A 22413-nucleotide genomic window follows, 5' to 3' on the forward strand; every position below is an offset into this window, starting at 1 on the left:
AGCATCAATGTAAGGGGCATTTAATATCTTAATAAAACTATTTTTATTTCAGATAGTATATATTGTTATCGGATATTGGACGAAAGAGGTTGCCCTGTTATGTAATTGTGTAATACAAGTAACGATCATTTGAAAACACATATTAAACAGCCAAATGGATGCACAAGAGCTAAAATAGGAGTCATAGATCCTATTGACAATAATTATCTTCCCAATTTTATTGATTTTGTAACATTTGTTTCAAAAATGAGCAACTTCTTATCCAAAATCACCAGCACCGTATCAGGACCCACCAGCACAATGACAGGACCCACCAGCACAGTATCAGGACATGAATAAATTGAAAAAATGCTAAATTTTAATAAATTGCAATGTTTTTTCACAAAATAGTTTTGTCGTGTGGATTGCGGTATAGAAAGCGGACTCTATGAGCATTTTTGTTTTATTTTTTCAGTTCGAGATTTTCTGAAAATCAGCATTTTTGTGTTACGCTTACTGAAACAGTTTAGAGGGTCAACTTTTTAATGGTTTACATATGAACCAATAAGAAACAAAATTGAAAAATCTCAACTGTTTTCTTCTATTTTTTATGAGTGAAAACGACAAAAATCATCATTTTCGTCTTTGTTTACATTTTTTCATTGATCACCAGCACCCGTCAGGACCGAATCACCAGCACAGAACATTCTCTCGCAGGACAACCATACCCACCGTGATAATAATTGACAAATTAATTCAAGGTAACAATGACCATAGTTATTTACAATTTATGGTGCCATATATATTAAATTTATATTGTACAAAGGGAGAAAATCCAGTCAAAATGATAAAATTAAACTTAAAATAACTTTTTTCAAACTTACCAATTCTCAGTACATTAAACATAAAAGTATATATCTATTTGGTTATATTAAGAGACATAGTTCATAACGCATTAATAGCCTAATAAAATACGATATATAAGTATTCGAGCTTCGCTCTTACCCTATTTAGAATTTACTGACCCTATATGTATCGTATTAGGTCACTAGCACACTATGTAACTAATAATATTGACATTTATGTTTTCAGTCGGATACAGTTTTGATGTTACCTTCAGTGAATGTGATCCTACAACTAACATGGTTACAAAATCGTACATACTGACAACAGATGATGACGGTTCATGTGAAAACAGGTCATTCAAATGTTCATGTGATTTGCATAAAAGATTATTGAAGATCTGGAGAAAACGCCAAGAAAAAAATCTAACAGGAAAAGAAATTTAGACAGCAGAGACTTCCCATCTGAACTAAAATCTTTTTAAAAATGACCAAGAATAAATCCACGTTTCATTATGTACCATGCATTAAGATGGAGGAAAAAATTTACTTCAATGAAGCGTCAAATTGTTTTCTAAACATATTCAAGTGACATAGAACGTGTGACTAGGTGGTTTAATGACTGTAAACATAGGCTGATATTGAAATGTATATAAATTGAGAATCTAAACATAATACATGAATAAATATCTGTATAAACATTTCAAAATATATTAGAATTGTTGTACTTTTTTAGCATTAATGGGTACCCTTTTTTAATATCTTTCGTTAACTACAGACGACACTCGTTTTCTGTTGCTTTTTTGTTTAAATCACAGCATAACTTTTTAAATGAATATTGTACAAAACATAATTTCTGTGAATGTTAAATTTTCTATCACAGCTTTTGGATTTATACGCAATAGATGTGTTGCCGTAGTCTTGTAATATAATCTAATGATTTGATTTCTGTATCGTGTTTTATTGTGGTCCGTTTTTTTTAATCGACCGTCGAAATATACATAAGTCCTTTCCTTGAAGTCGCACACAATTCGAAGTAAAATGTTTTTAAAGATGATACAATTTTAATGACACGACAGTTGCATGATATTCCGAATAATGTGTCTGTTTCAGCCGGTCAAAGCCTTTTCTTAAAAAATTGTTAAATATGAGATGAAAAAGTAACTTTTTTATTATACAATAAACGGCCCTCTGAGAAGGGGGGTATCAATAATTACCAAACCTGCTAAGGGTTATATCCCCGAGAGCTTTAGCCCGAGGGTAATAACCCTTAGCGGTGATTGATGATTTTGATATATCCTGACTCTTAGGACTCTAACTACTTTATTATACCGAACAAATATTGGTCTCACCGGCGGTGAATAAAGGAATAAGTACACGTTCTGTTTAACTTGTTAGAAATCTGCACTACAGTGATATCGATATAACATATGATATCGTTATGTTATTATGACAAGCACTCTACTCAACACAACTTCCTCAATAAAACAGATGAAGTTTTAATAAATGAAACACTTTATAAGTCATATTACCAATTTTAATGTACTTGATACATATCATACCGTCATGATCTACTTCGCCAAAACTGTGTTATCTGAGATAAAATATATCTACTATGAGGGTCTTCGGGTATTGTGGGGACTGTAATGCCTACACATAGAAAATATATCTTCCATTTGATCAAATATTCCAGAGCTTGTATTTCCTATCATGTTTTTTTTCATTGATAGAGGGTTGCTGTTCACTAGGAAGATATCAAACTAAAAGTTCAAATTGGTAAATTTGAAATCATCACTTCGAACATTTTTCAGACGCCATCACGTGTTGGTTGTCATTTATGGAATATCTGTTTCACAGATAACGACGTATATGTTCCAAATGTGGTAACACCAACGTCAAAATTTCCAAGAATTTGTCCTACCGAATTAGAATTATCACCTAGTTTGTACTTGTAAGAGCAACACGACGTGTGCCACTTGTGGAACAGGATATACTTACCCTTCTGGAGCACATTATCCTTGGTTTTTAATGTTACTTCGACTATAGTTGTCTAAGTTGTGCTTTATGTGCTGTTGTTTGTCTTTTAGTCGTCATTTTTTCTATGGCGTACCAGTTTATTTTGCGATTTAAAATTTTAAATGTTCCTTTGGTATCATTTACCTCTCTTTTATGAGTTTGGTTATTTGCAGTTTGAAACAACACTAAATTGTTTCTTTTTTATTTCATCTTTGGATCGATCCAACATATCTGTACACAGGTAAAGACTATTTACATTCTGTCAGTTAAATACTGCTATTATCTTTTATTATATGGATAAAACATGTTGGATCGATTCAAATATACGTTCCCCGGTTCTAATTTTATACAGTAAGACTTAAGTTTTAGTAATATGATTAGTGAGTTTTGTCGAACAAGTACAATCTTCAGTAAGTTACCCTTCCGGAGCACCTGAGATCACCCCTAGTTTTTGGTGGGGCTCGTGTTATTTATTCTTTAGTTTTCTATGTTGTGTCATGTGTACTATTGTTTTTCTGTTTGTCTTTTTTATTTTTAGCCATGGCGTTGTCAGTTTGTTTTAGATTTATGAGTTTGATTGTCCCTTTGGTATCTTTTGTCCCTCTTTTATAACATTTTCACTTTAAATTAACATACCCACATCGTGTAGTACTAAACTTAGCAAATTTAGACGATATCGGAAAATAGATATTTAGTCGATTCTTAACATGAACTTGTGATTTGTTTAAAACCGGTTTTGATAAAAAAAAAAAAAAATAAACGAAGAAATGTCGAAATGTTCAGGACTTAATTAAATCTGTATTTGGGTAAAATGATGCAAGCATAAGGTTTTTATTGCGTCTTACACTTTGAGAAACGAATAATCTTTAACTACTTTATTAAAATATTGTGTAAAAACGTTAGTTATGAGCTATGAAAGTCAAGTGGCTTGTACATTTTTCTAAGGAAGTTTTAAAAACTTGCATAGAAATATTTTTACAGTGGGTTAGTTTTCAATAGTTTCACTATCCTATAGATTAACAACTTTTGGTTATATCTATAATTTAAAATCATCATTGTAGGTGAAGCCCGAATGCACAGTTAATTAATTATATTGATGTGCCATTTGTATTCAAGAGTGACATTCCTTTGTATTATTTGCCGATTCGAGAAAGTTATGACAGTATTGTCTCCCTTAAACAGGTTCATAATTTTATAATTAAGTTTAGGTTTCTGATATAATTTTTGAATAATCACAAAATGTATCAATTCAATGTATTTCAGTTTTTGTTATTGGTACATCAAAAACATTGATGTACGAATATATTTTCATAAATTTGAACGTTTAAAATGATTACATACCAATATAAAGAACCGTTCATCATTTTTGAAAAGAACTATAAATGTAAATCGACCTATTTATCTCCCCTTCATGATAGATTGATTGGAAAATCAACCAGAGCTATCTAATGTTAATCACAGAGAGGGACAAGCAAGCATTTTTTTAATTATAGCTTATCTAACGTTAAAACAATTTTCCACTATAAACAAATGTTACTTTATACAAATATAAGGAGTTTGTTAGCTAAATTTACAAATTTTATTAGAAATTATGAATTTTTATTACAATAGATTAATATGCTACTAAACTTGTTTACGACTTGTATCTAGGTATTTTTTAGTGTTGTTGGAATACATTTAGTTTTAGCTGTCAAATACTATTTCTAACAGCATCGTAAAAGTTCAAAATTGCACTATATATATTCAATTTAGTATGTAGTTTTCAATTATGCTTTGTTTTCATGATTACAAATTACTATTCAATATTTCGTAATTACTGCTTGCGTATCGCTTATGGTTGGTAAATCGACTATTCCAATGGTTATCTCGAATGAAACGTTGACGCTGCTGCTAAAACGTTTTTCACAGTTATCAATCTCCGTATCAGCAATGGTGACCAAGTAATTTTTTTAAGACGGAATTTCATTTTATGACTTTTTTTTTTTAGTTTTTTTCAAATCTTTTCGATCACACGTTTCTTTAGTTGTGTCTTTCTTGCGTCAATGTGTTTGACGTTAAATTGTCAGTATAAAGTTACGTGTTAGTTATTACAATGAAGTATTTAACTTCGAATTATTATTTGGAATTTATAATTGTAGATATATAGTCACCCGGTTTCCCTTTAGATTACCTCGTTTTTATTGTCAAACTGTTCAAATAACACCAATGATCCATACAGAAAATTTATTCATGACAAAATAAAAAATAATAATGACTCAAGCCAAATCTGACAGTTTTATTGTGTAACTAACACTTAATCGGGAATAAACTCTGTGTTGATGATTGCATAATCCTTGTATAATTTGACAACAATATCACTGACATGATCTTTATAAGTAACTAATTTGTAAATTAAATATAAACTTAATAAATGGAATTTTTTATATTTTATGTACATGTCTATATATACAAAACTTATATTTCCCCAATGCACACTTACATATGAATAAAATAATACCGAAGGTATAAACTAAATTTTACTCATTATTTACATTAGTGCTTCGATTCGTGTGTTATTAATATTTTGATATTTTCGTCAATACCGCAAAATTACTAGATACGTAGGTACACGCGTACTCATCTGCAATATCGATTTTGCGAAAAAAAAGTACACGCGAAAAAAAGTACATAAACCCTAATAAAAAACTAACAAATGCATTTATCACAGACGAAAAGTTTGTTTTCATGCTTGCAAAGATAGTAAACATTGTAACATGTTAACGTATGTTCCTTTGCCTGCATGTTGATTTGTATATGTATATGTTTAATCGTTAAAAAATATCTACAAATATTGAAAATTCAACTTTTTGAATACACAGGTGCTGGTAAAATGTTAAGCGTTAAAGTGTATTTCTGGTTTCAAGTCAAACTTGCATATTATATTGGTTTGAAACTCAATGACTTCCATGTTCGCATCAAACCCTTCACGGATCAAATCCTTCCATAAACAATTTATAAGGGAATGGGCCTCTTTGCTGTTCTGGCATGTAACATCAATTGAACCTGTTCGGTGATAAGAGTACCGGTCAGTTGATTGCCCTCCATTCCACTTCCGATCAGTGGTCTCTTTAAGAATAACAAAAAGCGTGGTCTTTAACCCAAACTTCGAAATATTCTCTCTTATTGCGTGATAAGTTGGTGTGACATTTGGGAACCTTGCTGAAAAGTCATATTTTGTTTCAAGTTTTCTAACAAGTTTCTGCAGGCCGTAAAACGTCGCTTCTATAAGTACTTGCTTCAATACCTTCACTGGAGGAAGACAATGTTCGTCACGTAAATAGTCTAAAATGTACTCAAAATACTTTCCACTTCTGTCGATGAAATAATGTCCATCTTTATCTTTAATTCCGTTCTTACCATGATTACTAAACATCCCAGCTAAATCACTTTGAGGATATTTTCTCAGTGTACCAATCGTTGTTGTGTAGATACATCCTCCAACATTGATAGTTATAACTTCAGGGAACTGCAACGATAAATGACCGTTTATCTATAAAAAGTCAGTTGTGTAGTGTTCATATAAAAATAAGAAGATGTAGATTGATTTCAAATGAGACACTCTTAACCAAATGATAAAGACGTTAACAACTATAGGTCATCGTACGACGTTCAACCATGAGCCCAACCCATACCATATAGCCAGCTATATATGACCCCGAAAAAACAAATGTAAAACAATTCAAACGAGTAACCTAGCGGCCTGATTTATGTATAAAACAATGAACGAAAATCAAATATGATACACAGCAACAAACGAGAACCACTGAATTATAGACTCTTGAATTGGGATAGGCACATACAGAATGTGGTAAGTTTGAACATGTTTGCGGGCCTCCGACTCTCCTCCTAGCCTATTACCAGAGGTGTAACAGCACAATATATGAACAAACTATAAAAATCAGTTGAAAAGGTCTTAACTCATCAGATCGATACAAAGCAGAAAAAACAACTAACAAAAACACAGACCAGACGTGGCAGGGTATTCATACAGATCTGAGAGTACTTGTCGCTTCTGACAGCTAGTTCAAATCCAATAACAACTAATACAAAAAACATCTATCTAAGAATAAAATGGCAGTTAGTACACATCCTACATCCAATGGATTTAGAAACAGTCAGAGAAAAACATGACCGTATGCGGGAAAATACAGCTATGGATAGAAACAGTGAATCTCCATAGGTATATCTATATAGCATTACTATAAGTTTGCTTTTAATTTTCTGATAACAAAAGCAATATTTATACCCCAAAAAAAAAGATATTTAAAAAAATTATTACAGTGTTGAATTGGTAACCTTTTAGAAAAAATCTTATTGAGGTAGAAGTGAAGTGAAGTGAAGTGTAAAGAGTCGGAAAGTCAAAACTTCCTCTAACGGTCGCTTTCAGACCATCTTTAACGTTTTCTGTATATGATTTAACTCAAATCAGCGGTCACCTGACAAACAGGGTCAGCGGTCACCTATTTGTTGCACGAAATTTTTAACTTTTAACAATGTTGCGTTCATTTTAATTTTTTTAACTACCGAAATATTCATAACCAAAAAGATATGTATACGGTATCAGGAGGTGAATTCGTGAACTCCTTGTGTTCCACTCCTTTCCGTGACCATTTAAAACCGTTTCAACACCTTACTTCTCCAAGAATATTATCCCTTCGTAAATTTTGCGGACGCCATCACGAGTTGGTTGACCGTTATGGAATAACCGTTTCACAAATGATATCGGATATGTTCCTTACGTCGTAACTACAATTGTTGTTTATTCTGTAGTTTTCTATGTTGTGTCATGTGTACTATTCTTTAGTTTTCTTTGTTGTGGCATGAGTACTATTGTTTGTCTGTTTGTCTTTTTCATTTTTAGCCATGGCGTTGTCAGTTTGTTTAAGATTTATGAGTTCGACTGTCCCTTTGGTATCTTTCGTTCCTTCTTTAATATATTTTGAGCGTTTTCTTCACCTTTTCAGCGCTGTAATCTGTTATTTTCTATTTTACTGACACAAGAACCATAACCGATTGAAAAGACAAAAATAATTTGCCCTGATCTCAACAATAGGCGATCTCGGAATCATATTTTTTTCGGAACCTCATTTCCAAGGTCACCTCTCTTGATCGGTTAATTTTGATACTTTCGATGAATGACTGCATAATAAAGGTTTGACTGTATTGCCATAAATAGATACCCAGTAACACCATATCTTCGATAGATCGATACAGCAACCATGTAAGCAGAGTACATATCTCGTATTAAAACCATGAAAACGACAGGCCAGCTTGGATTCAAATTGCACAGTGAATAGAGACCAAAAGAAATTTGTAAAATCACGTAGTCAGACTTTCACTAAGGATGTTTTTAACTACCTTGACTACCCATGAGGGTCTCGCACGATCGATATCAGACGACATCAACTGTTGCAATTTTTAAAGTGGACTATTGGGTCAGGTGAGATTCAAACAGACTATATCATATCATGCATAACATGCATAACAATATAATCAAACCAAATCTTGAATCACAAAGCACATTTTCAGAAAATATTAACAAACGTTGTCTGTTATTACATTTCGAAGATTACAGTAAAAAATAAAACGTAATTTAAAAAACGGCTAAACAAAAATAAGTTGACAAAGACGGACTCTTTCATAAAATATAATATAAATAAGATTTGAAAGGGTCTTTAATCTATGTTGACGACACAGCAACAACAAATAAACAACAACCATTTGAAAATAAGTTGTCATTGAAAAACGTCAGCAATATTTAAGTTGATTTGAAACGCTTAGTGTATGGAAGTGTAATCGATTGGGTCAATTTTTTAACATACTACAAATTTAAAATGTAATATCTAAAAATAGAATTCAAGTTTGCATTCTCAACTGTATGCATCACACGTCGTTGTAAAAACACACTGTTTGTGGATACTACTTGCTAAAAACCTAACGATTCCGCCTTGCAAAAGATCTGAAATAAACTTTATGTCACCAAAGCATTTATTTAGATTTTGTTATTGATATATTTGATATGATCTTCAAGATATGATATTTTCATTTCTAAAAGAAATATAATGACTTTTGCGTTTTGTTTTAATTTCAAGAAGGTAATACAAAAATATACATCCTAAGTTAACAACCTGTGATTCGAACCTATTTTAAAGATATTTTTGTATATCTAAGATACCTAAAACTTAATTAATCTTGTATTTCAATTGTAATTATATCATTCAAGAATTTGATGAAAAACTGGTCAAAATTGAAGAAAAATAATTAGTTACAAGTAGTTATTCAAAATGTGTACTATGATGCATTACCTGTTCAGAAACAGATGATTCCATTTTGAAAATATTATCAAATAAACTTCTCCGTAGCTTGCGCTAGCTTGGTTTTAAAAGTTATTGATTAAATCAAAACATTACAACTGCATACAGGTACAGGTAAGGTGCATGAAGGGCTTTTACAATTGATTGACGTGCGAAGTAGTTGCTGTTTTGATACTGTGAATATTTCGAGATGCATGCAAATTTCAAAGAATGTTATAACGTTATCATCGATTTAAAAAAAAAAACATGCCCTATGTCGACCTTATACCTTTTTAAATTTATATTTCTTAGTTGTCGAAATATTCAATTTTATTTTATTCATGGCTATTTTCCGTTGTGGTAAAACTTTTGGAAAAATTAGAGTTTCCTACGAGAGGGATTTGGGCATTTGCAGCAAATATGGTGACTAGCCAATGCCAAATTGATTTCATGTATTTTAGTCTAGAGGCAATGTACAGCTTGACATATTAATAGGAAACGGTCAATTAACGAAGATCGTATTCTAACTGTCGGAAATCTTTTTGTAATGCATTTGGGTAACTGTTGACCTATATATCAAGGACAGGAACTTTCATGCATCTATATGTGAAATAAATCATGAATTGTAAGATGCTGTATAGTTAAACCTTCTGTTATATTTATTGTACTATATTTTAGTTTCTATTTTTACAACTCTTGAATTTCAAATCTGCTACAAAAATACACGTCTTTCACATTTGAATAGATACGTTAGCTTGGCTGCGACTGGGTTAAATGCAGCTAAAGAGAATTTCATCTTTCGTTTATCATCCACCCAGTTGATAAAAATACTAATATGACAACATGATGGTAGAGTAGAGTTTTTCCTCAATTTAAACAAGATGAACTTATCGCATAGTAAAAAAGATAATGTAGTCAAAGTTGTCTTTATGTGTGTATATCTATCCTATGCGTTCTAAACTAATTTTGAGTAAAACAAAATATTCCCCTTGATTAAACAATACATAACAGTGAACTTAAATAGAATAAAGTAATTAGATTATATTCCAGTAAAAAATGAAATAACTACGAATAAAATATTGAAAATGTGACATAATTAAAACTTCGGACTTTTTATGCGGAAATACTAAACCTTAGCTCGATTTTATGATTATTTTGGTTGACGTAAAATATGCAAATATATACAAGCAGTGACAAGGGGAGACTTAGTGCAAAACTACAACTATTTCTTCCGCGTGAATAGGAAATTTATATTCTAACAAGCTAGCTAATGTAGAAAGATCTTAATAATTTTGAAGTCTCTTCTGTAGTTTAATGCAGGCTTTGAGTTTTTAAAAAATCAAACCAGTTTTAAAGCTTCACTGAACCGCGAAACTGATGTTAAGCTTTAGTAGCATGACTCTCCATCAGTTAATGTTTGCCGACAACAGCTAATTTTGATCACTATTGATTTGTTTACACAACTTAGTTGATGAGGCAAAACCATTTTTGTTCTCATACATTATGTATGTGTCTTCATATTTTTTTTAATCTTTGTTGTGGAATGTAAGATCATGGCATAAATGATGATCAAGGGGCGAAGCGTTGTTTCATGTTCACTAATCTGCTTCATTTCTAGCTCGTGATAATTTTGCTTCGTGAACAAGAATAAACATATTTAATACAATAATTATTCAGTGTAGCTGTAATAAATTAAAAAAGAGTCTCAATATCCAATGGCTGATGACTTATACGTTTTACGAAAAAAAATGTGTTTAAATGTAGAGGTGCTTTGATTGCCTTACATAGGATAAAATACTAAAAGCACGTCATAATAGGATTCTTTTCTTATTCTTCTTCTGCAACAAAGGTACTAGAAAATAGGAAAATATTTACAGTTTTTTGTGAAGAAGGAATGTTTTAATGTTAGTGTGCAATGAGGAGCAATACATTTAACATAATTCAACATGAACATCTCCGAAAGGTGATATCTCATGGTCCAAAGTTTAAAGACAATGAATCCCAGCACATCAATTGGAACTGCAAATAATTATGATCTTAAAACAGTCTTTCTGCTAAAACAACAAAAAAGGTAAAAAAAATATCAAGGGAGCATCTAAGGTTTTTTATAAGAGTCATTATAATTACCATTTATATGAGATGGTAAATCCTATTATATTTGGAAAAATTCCTCTTTTATATTGCCTTATCTGACCTTCCAGAACTACATTGGCTAGAGATATAGGAGGAAGGCTGAAATCTCACAAAACATGTTTAACGTAGCCGCATTTTGTGCCTGTTCCAAATCAGGAGCCTCTGACTTTTGTTAGTCTTGCACGTTTTTTTAAAATTTATTTCAGTTTTAAATTATTTATATATTTTGGAGTTTAGTGTAACGTCCGTTTTTACTTAACTAGTACATATTTTGGTTGAGGGGACAGCTGAAGACCGACTCCGGGGGCGATATTTTCACACATTCCACATTCCTATTCTCAATTTTAATTCGATAGCTTGCATTAAACATATGCATATGCACTACAGTTTGCAACTAGTTCTAAATCAAACCCCTATCGCACCTTGTCATCCTTAAATGAATAACTATCAAAGTCAATATCAATGTTTAAAGACATGTCTATTAATATGCATAGTTTTGTACTACGCATTTAAATTGAAGATATCATTAAAATACGGTTATTTTTAATGTGCGTTAAAGAACCAAAATGGCCTTGAGTTGTTAACTGCTCTTTGGTCGTGCTTTTGTCTTTTTGACGCTTTCATCGTTTCCATTCTAAATTTTATTAAACGCTTTAAAGAATAATTGGGGCTTTATACAAATGTATACTAGTGTATTATTGTGTAACACCTTTACATAGTAATTTGTAGTTTGTGTGAATTAACGGCAAATATTAGTGTCCCTAAAATTTATGTTATCTATTCTTAATGTAAAATCAAATAAAATCGAACAGCAGCATGAAGAAAAAGAAATAAACATTAATAATAAATAATAAATTTATTTATTAAAGTATCACATATTGATTGTCGTTCAACATATACAACATTTATAATATTTACACATAAAACAATCAATATTTAGATATTAATACATGGCCTTTTCCATATCATTCTGTGTATCATCCTGAGACCCCCATATCAGCCCGAGACGGAGTAGAGGTGCTGATATGGGTCGAGGGATAATACCCAGGCTGATATGGAAAAGGCCATGTACAAAAATGTATTAATCGCTTTATCATATACTTCCGACAATAGTTTTATGTAAGGCAAATAAACAAATGCAATACCTAAAACAGTCAAAAACTGTATAAAGAAGTGAAATAATGAGTCCAACAAATACAAGTTATAATTGTCCAACAACAGCATCACTACCTCCATATATATTTATGTTGACATTTCCTATGTAGGCATTTTAAAACATTTGGAATTTTATGGTTGGAAGCATAGAAGTATTTACAGTTTTATCATTATGGTCATTTTTACTACATGTTGTACTAGATTCATAATTATCAATGGCTTGTAGATCCATATCAGCTAGTATTAAATTATCTTCATTTGGAAAATCCATATCACTAGATTTAATCATGTTTACAGTCTGTTTTTCCATTACAGCAGGTTCTGTACACAAAGATTTACCACCAGATCCAATATCAGACAATATGTTGGACATTTTGATTTGTTGATCTAAAGATGCTGAACTATAATCACTTATAGAGGCTACATTTTTGTGTCCAGTTAACTGCATTACTGTTGTTGCCTCTACATGAGAGTGCAAAACATGTGTGAAAGCATCTGCCTTTGTTTTTCTTTTCCCAATACCTTTGCTCTTAAGATCTTTTTTTTAGCTGACAGAACTCCACTGAGTGCTGAAAGTCTTTATCAGTTAAAATGTTCACATCAGTCTCAGAATTTTCATTTAGATGTCTGTTAATTGACTACTGTATGGACTTAAGTGTGTCAGGTTCATATTCTTCACCTTTTTTGTTCCTCACAGATATAAAACATATGGCACGATATTGATCCAGATTCTCATTTTCAATCGTTGAAAACGGTCGTTCTTCATTTTGTGTAGCTAAAAGCCAAGTTTGAAACAGGCTAATGTCACTTTTTGTTTTTCTTTGGTGTTAGCGTTCTTCATCGAGTTGATAAACTCAGTTGTGTCTCCTTCTCCAACATTTTAAAACCTTTCCTCCTCTGCCATTTTCTTGTCTGTCAGATGTTTTGAGCAGAACTTATAAAATTCGTTTGTAAACAGACGATACCGTAAAACCGGAAGTAACTTGCACGAGAGGCACTAATATGGGTTTTTTGCACGAGAGGCACTTGATATGGGTTATCAGCCCGGGTGGGAGATTATGGCTTATGCACTTCCGCCCATTACACATATGCAAAAGCTATCATATTAATGCTAAGTATATGATAATCAGCCATAAATACTGACTTATGAGACACTAACAGTGTAAACTTTTATACAATATTGAGGAAAGTAAAACAACTAATTACAACATTACTCATTAACATTGTTTCTTATACTTGTTAAAATGCCTTATACAAAAGTTAAAGTTATACAAAAGATATTTTGCAATTAAGGGCCAGCTAAAGCACGCCTCCGGGAGCGGGATTTTCTCGCTGCATTGAAGACCAATTGGTTGACTTCGGCTGTTATTTGCCCTTTTGTCGGATTGTTATCTATTTGACACATTTCCCATTTCCAATCTCAATCTTATTTTCAATAATAAGTCACGTGTTATATGAACTGCGTAGGATAGAAATTAACCTTATGCAAATGAATATCGATACATCTATTAATCATTTGGCACGTTAAACACATTTCTATGAAAAGTCTGTAACTGTTTAAAATATGAGTTGGTATAAGAACTTAACACAAAGATCAATATTCTTCTTTTATTTCATATTTGATTGTACCAAAATTAGTTTAAGTCTTACACATGTAAATGCATATATGTTCTTGTATAAGGTCGATTTGTATCCGACGCAGCGCATATGTCAACACATAGACCATATACAAAACATATGTAAAGACTTTGGAAGATAATACTATGTTTGATTTTAACTATTATATACAAATTTAAAGTTATGTGTCACAATTTATATCCTTCAATACCACTTAATTTATGGAACTTGAATAAATATAATGAAGTCCAAGTATAAAGCATTCATATTTGAAAGTAGAATGAGATCAAATTTCACAAGGTGTTTAAATCATTTTTGATTACACTCAGTCGATAGTCAATGTAGTTAAACATACGGATATGTGATATACGCATTGACACCAAATTGCAGGTCTTGCGTATTCAGATATTCAGAAAATAATGATAATAATGTTTAGCATTAAGTTATACTATCTTATTTTTGTTCGAAACAAATACTATTCTCAGTAATCAAAAACAATGAAATAACATTTTCAGACTCAACACAATCATCATTCACTTGGAATTGTCTTCTCCTTTAGAGTGAATTAATTGCAGAAAGATTAATTAATTGATGGGTATTGTCATCTGTTTTACATCAAGTGGAAGATTTGTCATTCATGTTAAGGACGGGAACGAATTTAAAAAATAGTTCAACTGGTAGGTTTTGCGATAAAGATCCGACTGTGATTTAAGAAGAATGTTTCAAGTAATATAAAATTAGGTAACATTGGATATTGACAGAAATTAAGCGTTGCAACATGCTACCTAAATGTATCCTTCGATTAATTGTTTAAACGGCACTAAACTGCAAATATCGTGGCATTCTTTCTACACGAGGTAACTGTGTCATTTTAGTTGTAATTCTTAGATTTTGACATAATTTTTTTTCTCAGTCGGATGTAGTTTTAATGTCACCTTTAGTGAATATGATCCTACAACTAACATGGTTACACAATCGTACAAACCAACAACAGATGACGATGATTCATGTGAAAACAGGTCATTTGAATATTCATGTGATTTGCATGAAATATTAATGGAAAAGAAGAGAAAAACTAAGTTTATTTATACGTAAAATACGGAAACACAGGATTTTTTTTTGCTAAATTCACTTCTAGATGATCATAAACAAGCTTCTGTCCAAGATTGGTAGAAATCCAGGATAGTTTAAGAAAATTATCAAAATTTCTAAACTTTCACCACAGAGTCAATATTTGTGGACGCCGACGCGGATCGCAATGTCTTTCTTTTTCGACTAAGGTCGAAGGCTCGACAAAAAAAAACTTGTTTTGCGTAATATATTTTTTTTTTATATCACACTTATTTTAAATAAATAAATATAGTACTAATCAAGTCTTTTACTGTTTGTCTTCTATCGCAGTTGTTTGATTCATACGCAATACTTTTGTTGCTGTAGTCCTGTATTAGAAGTTGATGATGTGATTTTCTGTTATTTGTTTTAGATGTTTTATACTTTTATGTCAAATCCTCAAAGTAAACAGTTTTCAACCAAAAAGAGAAAACATGAAACCGAAGAGTTCATTGTCAAGTAAACAGACAAAAACAAAATACTTCATAGACCACTTACACAATTCGGATCATCTATTAACTGGTACCACACAACATAGTTCATGGTCTATGGTTTTTCTTTAACTTGAATTGTTTTTTCAAACCAGCTTTGTGAGATTCAAACATCGACAAACTATTGTTGTTTTAATTATAATCACCTGTAAAGCTACATGATCTATACCATTAAAGGAAGAGATTTCATTCAGAAGAAACTCCTCTGAAACCATTCAAATGTAGGAAATCTTTCTGATATGACGTATTTAGTACTTCCTATATTTGTCTCTGTACCTGTCTTTTCCAACAAACAACGTCATGTTTTTAGAAAACAACTGAATTTGTTTGATGCGCATGCACAGTCGACGTATTGCTCGCGAAATTCAAGTGAAAGTCTTGTAGGGAATACAAACCAGGGGACACTTGCACAACTTGTTAACATTCATTCAATTCCCTCATTTTTTTTATTTTTTCATCTTTATAAGTATCTTTTTATTTGATTTATATGATTTGAACATCGGTCGACAACTGTGGCCTCTTATCGATCTCAAAGCAGCATCATAATTGATGTTAAGGAATTTCCATGTTGTAAAAAGTACTTACCCTAGTCGCATCCTAGATGCAATATTGGTTTTATTTAACTTAGAAAGACATCGAAACAAATGAAAACTACATTTTTATAAATTTCATGCTACATGTACTGGATCGTTTTTCTGACTTCTGAACTGAGGTGGGAACTGATACCAGCATCAGTAGAAGCATTCCGAATAATAACATTTACGGTACCAATTTTTCTGCACCAGATGCGCATTTCGACAATACATATCTCTTCAGTGATGCTCGTGGCCACAATATGTAAAATCCAAAGCTTATATAGAATAATCTGTTTCATTCGATCAAAAGTTCTACTACTATGAATTTGTTCAAGATGCAAAACTAATCGGGCATTCGGGACAAAAATTCAAACAAAACTCCTTTTGCGAAACATCGTACAGAAATATATAGCATTCTTGTTTTTACTTGTTTTATCGTTTATCAGTTATATTCCTTGTTTCTTTTTATAATCGGATTTAAAGTCAAAAGTAAAATCACAAAAATACTGAATTCCGATGAAATTCAAAACGGGAGATTCCTAATAAAATTGCAGAATCAAAAAGATCAAACAGGTCAAACGAATGGATAGCAATTGTCATATTCATGACTTGGAACAGACATTTTCAAAATGATGAAAAGCTCGCCAAACCTCATACTTGTATGACAGTCGCATCACATTCCATTATATTTACAATGATTTGTGAACAAGACAAACAAACATAATACGTAAAAAGGTAAAAAATAAAACAGGGAAACAGCAGTCAACATTGTGTAATAATCATAATCACTGAAAACAAATATGTAACAAAGGAGTAAAGGGAAAGTATATAACCAAAAATGAAAAACAAAACTACAAACTCAGATGCCATAGTGGTTGTCAAATGACAACGGATCATTCTGATATTATATGCCTTCCTAATCATCTTCTTATTGTTGCCGCTTTGTATCTAATAAAGGTTTTAGTTTACAGGGAAATTTTTAAATACGTAGACAAGAACAAAAAGAACAAACGTATTTTGTCAATATAATATGACCGATAGTAATAAACATTGTCATAATTGACCTAATATAAAGAAAACAACAGTACAATCATTAGTTATAGATGTTATAACATCAATAATCACTCACTAGACAAATGCAAAGCAAAACCTTGAAATTCAAGGCATAATTAAACAGGTGAAGTTCATCAAAACTAGCAAATCAAATGCTTTCATCCAACACTTCAAACGAAGTACAAATTGAATTTCGTTTTTATTACTTTTATTCTTCCCACAAAAACTTGTACATGAATCCAAAGGTGACATTTCAACCCAAGGTAAAGACGTTCAATAGTACTGTTCAATCAATAATATCTATTTCATCTTATTTTCTAGTATTTGGGATTTTTATGCATTAAAAATACATTGAATTGCATCTGAATATCGAAAAAATCCTTAATCCTTCAAAGATCTTTTGCAAACATTTTAATCAATTGTATTCCTGAAAATGTATCTATGTAACAAATAGTTGTTGCATTTAAAGACAAACAATATAGCTAAAAGTCTATACAATTTCATAAAAGTTAGAATACTACCTCTCTTGTCCCAGTTCTTACGTTACGTAACATAACTTCCTGTTATCCTTAAGGCGAAGTATACGTAATTACACGCCTCTAGCTGAAATCGGGATACAAAACGTGAGTCGTTAGTTAGTTATTTCCCTTACTCCAAGAACGGGAAATGGGCACATGAGAGAGAAATCATCATTCCATTGACTTTGTGCGGTCTATCATGAACCCAAACAAGCATTCCTGTGCTATCTCAAAATTTCAAAGAAATTTTCAGACTCCAATCAGAAATTTTACTATCACGGGCCTAACGTGTGTTAGTCTGCAACTGTTTTTTTTAGCCTCATGCAGGAGCGGCTGGGTACATAATACCGCTCGTATTTATTTCAACAGAAATTAAGAATAAACAAATAAACTAGTGACAATTCTGCTTCTAGTCGTATCAATCTTGTTACAATCAAACCAGAATTGACCCCACAATATATTATTTGAACGTAATTTTCAAGGTAGCGAACAATAACAGTAAATATGTGTGTTGAACTAGAAAAGCCAGGGCATGTCTCGTTTTTTCATTCAATTGAAAATTTTAGGATAATTTATATGTGTGTGAAAAGTATAAACGATAGTAAAGGGTAATCGACCTCAAGTGAAACAATTTTAACATGTATAAGTGGAAGGACAAAGCTTACACTCAGTAGGTTCGTAACTTACAGCCCTTACAGACAGAAAAAAACGAACAAAATAATCATGCAGATTCCTTCACAAAACATTACACAGAAACTAAGGATTTAGCACTGTGACATTTATCTCAGACTATATAAGTAAATCATCTATTTCATCCTAATCTCAGTTCTCACGGAGCAGAAAATAAACAGGTATAAAATCTAAATTTAGAACCATGGTTGAAACTTAAACTACACATGTATGATGAAAATAGAACATAAAGTTTGTTTTTTGATCAAATTCCAATTTCTAAAGGATAGCGAAATGTGCATTCTTAAAGTGTGTTGTTCTTTTGTCTATCATTCAGAAGTAAAGAATACAATTTTGAAGTATTTTTTTTTCTTTTCAAGTCTCAATATTGAAGATTACTGGTATATAATTATAAGTATAAGGTGTAAGGAAGAAGAGAGAGGGTAGAGAAAATAATATTTCTATGTCGGGGCTTTTTTTATAACCGGCGAAACGTTAGGGATTTTTCACATGGTTGATGACCTTATGGTTGCCTATTATAATTGCTTATATCCACTTCCTTCGATAAGGCAGCTAGGGTGTCAAAATTTTCGGCGATAAATGATTCGTTAGCTACTGTAAAAGACTTTCCTGTCAAATTAATTTCAAATTTCAATATAAAAACTGGGGATTGCTGACTTTGTAACAATACATCGAAATTGACCACATTTATGGTATTTCATTTTGTTTATATATAGGAAACTTAAGTTTTTATTATTGAAGAACCATCAAATTATAGAATGGTCTAAAATCGACGAGCTTATTTCGTTTATTAATACTTCTGAAATATATATATATTAAAAAAAAAATAGAGGATCTAAGAGGCCTAATTTTTTTTAAATAAATATATTGATAGTTTAGTCTCTAAATTTCAAGTTGTAGGTATTTTGTTATACATTGAATGATACTTGGTAAACTATTTGTAAAACAAATTTTTTTTTGCAACATGACCAGAAAGGTTTAGAAAAAAAATACACCCGATACCTTAAAACTGTGGCAAAAAGCTGTCCAATTTACAATGATACCACATCTCCTCATTTAAATTACATAAACAAAACTAATTTATTTGCAATAGATTCAGACACAATACGCAAGATAAACTCGTATAGCAGCATGAACAGTCTCCTTGCCAACTTCTGAAGCAAGGTTGTCGCCTTTCAGAACTTTCTAGAGGTCCTGATTTTATTGCCGAGTTTATTAGCTACGATCCTTGCTAAGAAGTGGTCTCCTTACAGTATATTGGATACATTCAAATGAATTTACACTAGAAACATTTTTAGCATCAAACTGGATGACTATATTATCATTACATCGTTCTTGGTACAATCGTATAGCAGTATACTATTACATACGTACATTCGTATAGCATTACATAGTACGTACATTTATATCATGACACCTGCACATTTACAGCATAAAACTATAACAGTAATTGCACAAAGCTTTAGAATCAAACTTAACAATACGCATATACACAATGCTAAGGCATAACACAGGCAGTGACATATGCAAAGGGAAATTATATAAAAAAAAAAACTCCGATTTGTTTTATTTTTCTGAGATTCATATACGGGTTCTTCTTTAGACCTTGGTAAAGCCATTTTCAAGATGATATGCATTTGCATATTTCTTATTTTTTATGAGTCGTACATGTGGAAATTTAAGAAATAATGGTACAAGAAATTATTTCCTTTGTTAATGAATCTCCAGCAAACATTGATACCATTAATGCCTTTTCGTGTAGTTTAAGAAAGGGGAAAGCTATCTAGAAAAGAATGTTATAGTAAAATTGTAGAATCACGTGCACGTGTGTGAACATAACAAATAAAATTGGTTGTGTATGCAATACCTCGAATAGCGCCGGAAATGGTGAGAATGAAAAGAAGCGATCCCGATATTATAATCTAATTTTTCAAATATGTATAAAATCATTCTGTATTTATCTGGATAACTTTATATTTGATTTAAAATTAGTAGAACAATACAAACATTTCAAAAAACAAAAAAGATGTGGAACCCTGTCTCATCAAGAAAAGATGGAGTTAAAGTATTCACAGTAACTTTTTTTCACTTGCAGTATATGTATTTACCATTAAATGCATTATTTTGGCATCAGAAATATTCTTCAACATTTTTCAGTTTGTATCATTATCAACCAGGTCAACCGATAATGCTTTTATCTTTTTAGCATTTCTAATACTTAGGTAAATGTATTTACCACACTAACGATTTATATGACAATAATGTACGGTACAATGGGTAAAATATTAGCGTTATAGAGTAGAATTTGGGGTGACGTTTCAATAGACATCAATGCCGGATATTTTATAATTCTCCGCAAAAAATGAAACTTCAAGAGAATATAGCTTGAAAACCAGCACAGTTGCTAAGGACTTTCTTTGCACCAATAAATTCGTCGTTTATGTTTGAATCGAATTTCGAATAAAATAAAATCTGTTGACCAACGAATTAGAAAATTATTATAAAGTAAAAACATCTGCCGTATCGTGATTTTCCCTATATCTTCTTTGTATTTCTGGCGTATCATGCTGTTAGTTTCGACAGCTTATATCTGGAAAACGGTTACCCCCCTTTTTTTTATTCTGATGTATTTTTACAAGCAGAATCCACATGTAAAATTAAAAAAAAAATCTGTTAAGTTTTTATATTTCGTACACTTCGCCTTAATTCACTATTGTGACATTGTTCATCAAATCGAATTTATTGAACCACTTGACTTCCAATAAGAGCTCTGTTATTTGGATTCAGCAAATTTCAACACCTGTTAATGTATTCTCGCATTTATCATTTGAAAATATTATTTCTCAAATATATATATCTGCTTATCATATAAAACAACAAAATATGTATCTAAGGACTACGTCAGGTTTAGATGAAGGTTTTTATATTTATATAATTGAATATAGCAATACTATTTGCCAACACATATGCTTATTAAATTAATTTGTTTTTTTAATTGTTTGAATAAGTAAATCTGAATATTGTCAAATTTCATTTTATGATAGTCCTAACTTCCTTGAGGCAACAATTATACCATTTCCCCTAAATATAGCGTTAATTTCATCACTATCAAGTTGAATAGGAAACTTTTAAACTTTGATAGTTTGTATATTGTATCATCATACAGTTAAACATCGTATTCAGTGCTGGATTCAACTTTTGTACACTAAAGTAGTCTTTTTGGGGAGAACATGGTGGCTTTTACTTTTTTATATGACAACATCTTCATTTGCATATGTTTCTTGTCATACATGTTTGATTCAAGACAACATAGGAGATTGTTCTTCACGAGGGCTTAAAAAAGTTCCACAGGATTTACCTCGGAATCTTACTACATAAGACTTAAAACAAAATTTAATAGGTACATTATCACATGGCGATTTCCAATTTTATGGAAGGTTGATAATATTGATTTTAGACAAGAACAAGATTTCTGTTCTTCAATCAAATACATTTAAAGGACTTAAACATTTGAAACATCTATCAATGACTGACAATTTGCTTGATTTAAATACATCATATGTCTCTGAAATATCCGGAACTCTGAAATCACTATATAGGCATTATATTTCAAGAAATATGCAAGTTGGAACAGAAGTGTCAGTCTATTATCCCTTTTTCGGATATTGTTGTAAACTTACAATTCTAGAAATGGATCTCGCTCGAAAGCCAGTGTGGAATCAATGTGGATTGTCAAAACTGAAACAGTTACGAACTTCATCTTTTAACTGTTGCTTTTTAGACAAACTGACAAATAGGACTTTGAATTTTATGTCATCATCAATAAACAATTGTGTACTTCGCTGGCTGTAAGAAGGCTATAAAAAACTGCATTGTACAATCTGACGATACCTATAGATTAT

The sequence above is a fragment of the Mytilus galloprovincialis genome, chromosome 1, assembly GCF_965363235.1.
Source record: "Mytilus galloprovincialis chromosome 1, xbMytGall1.hap1.1, whole genome shotgun sequence".
Classification (NCBI taxonomy): domain Eukaryota; kingdom Metazoa; phylum Mollusca; class Bivalvia; order Mytilida; family Mytilidae; genus Mytilus; species Mytilus galloprovincialis.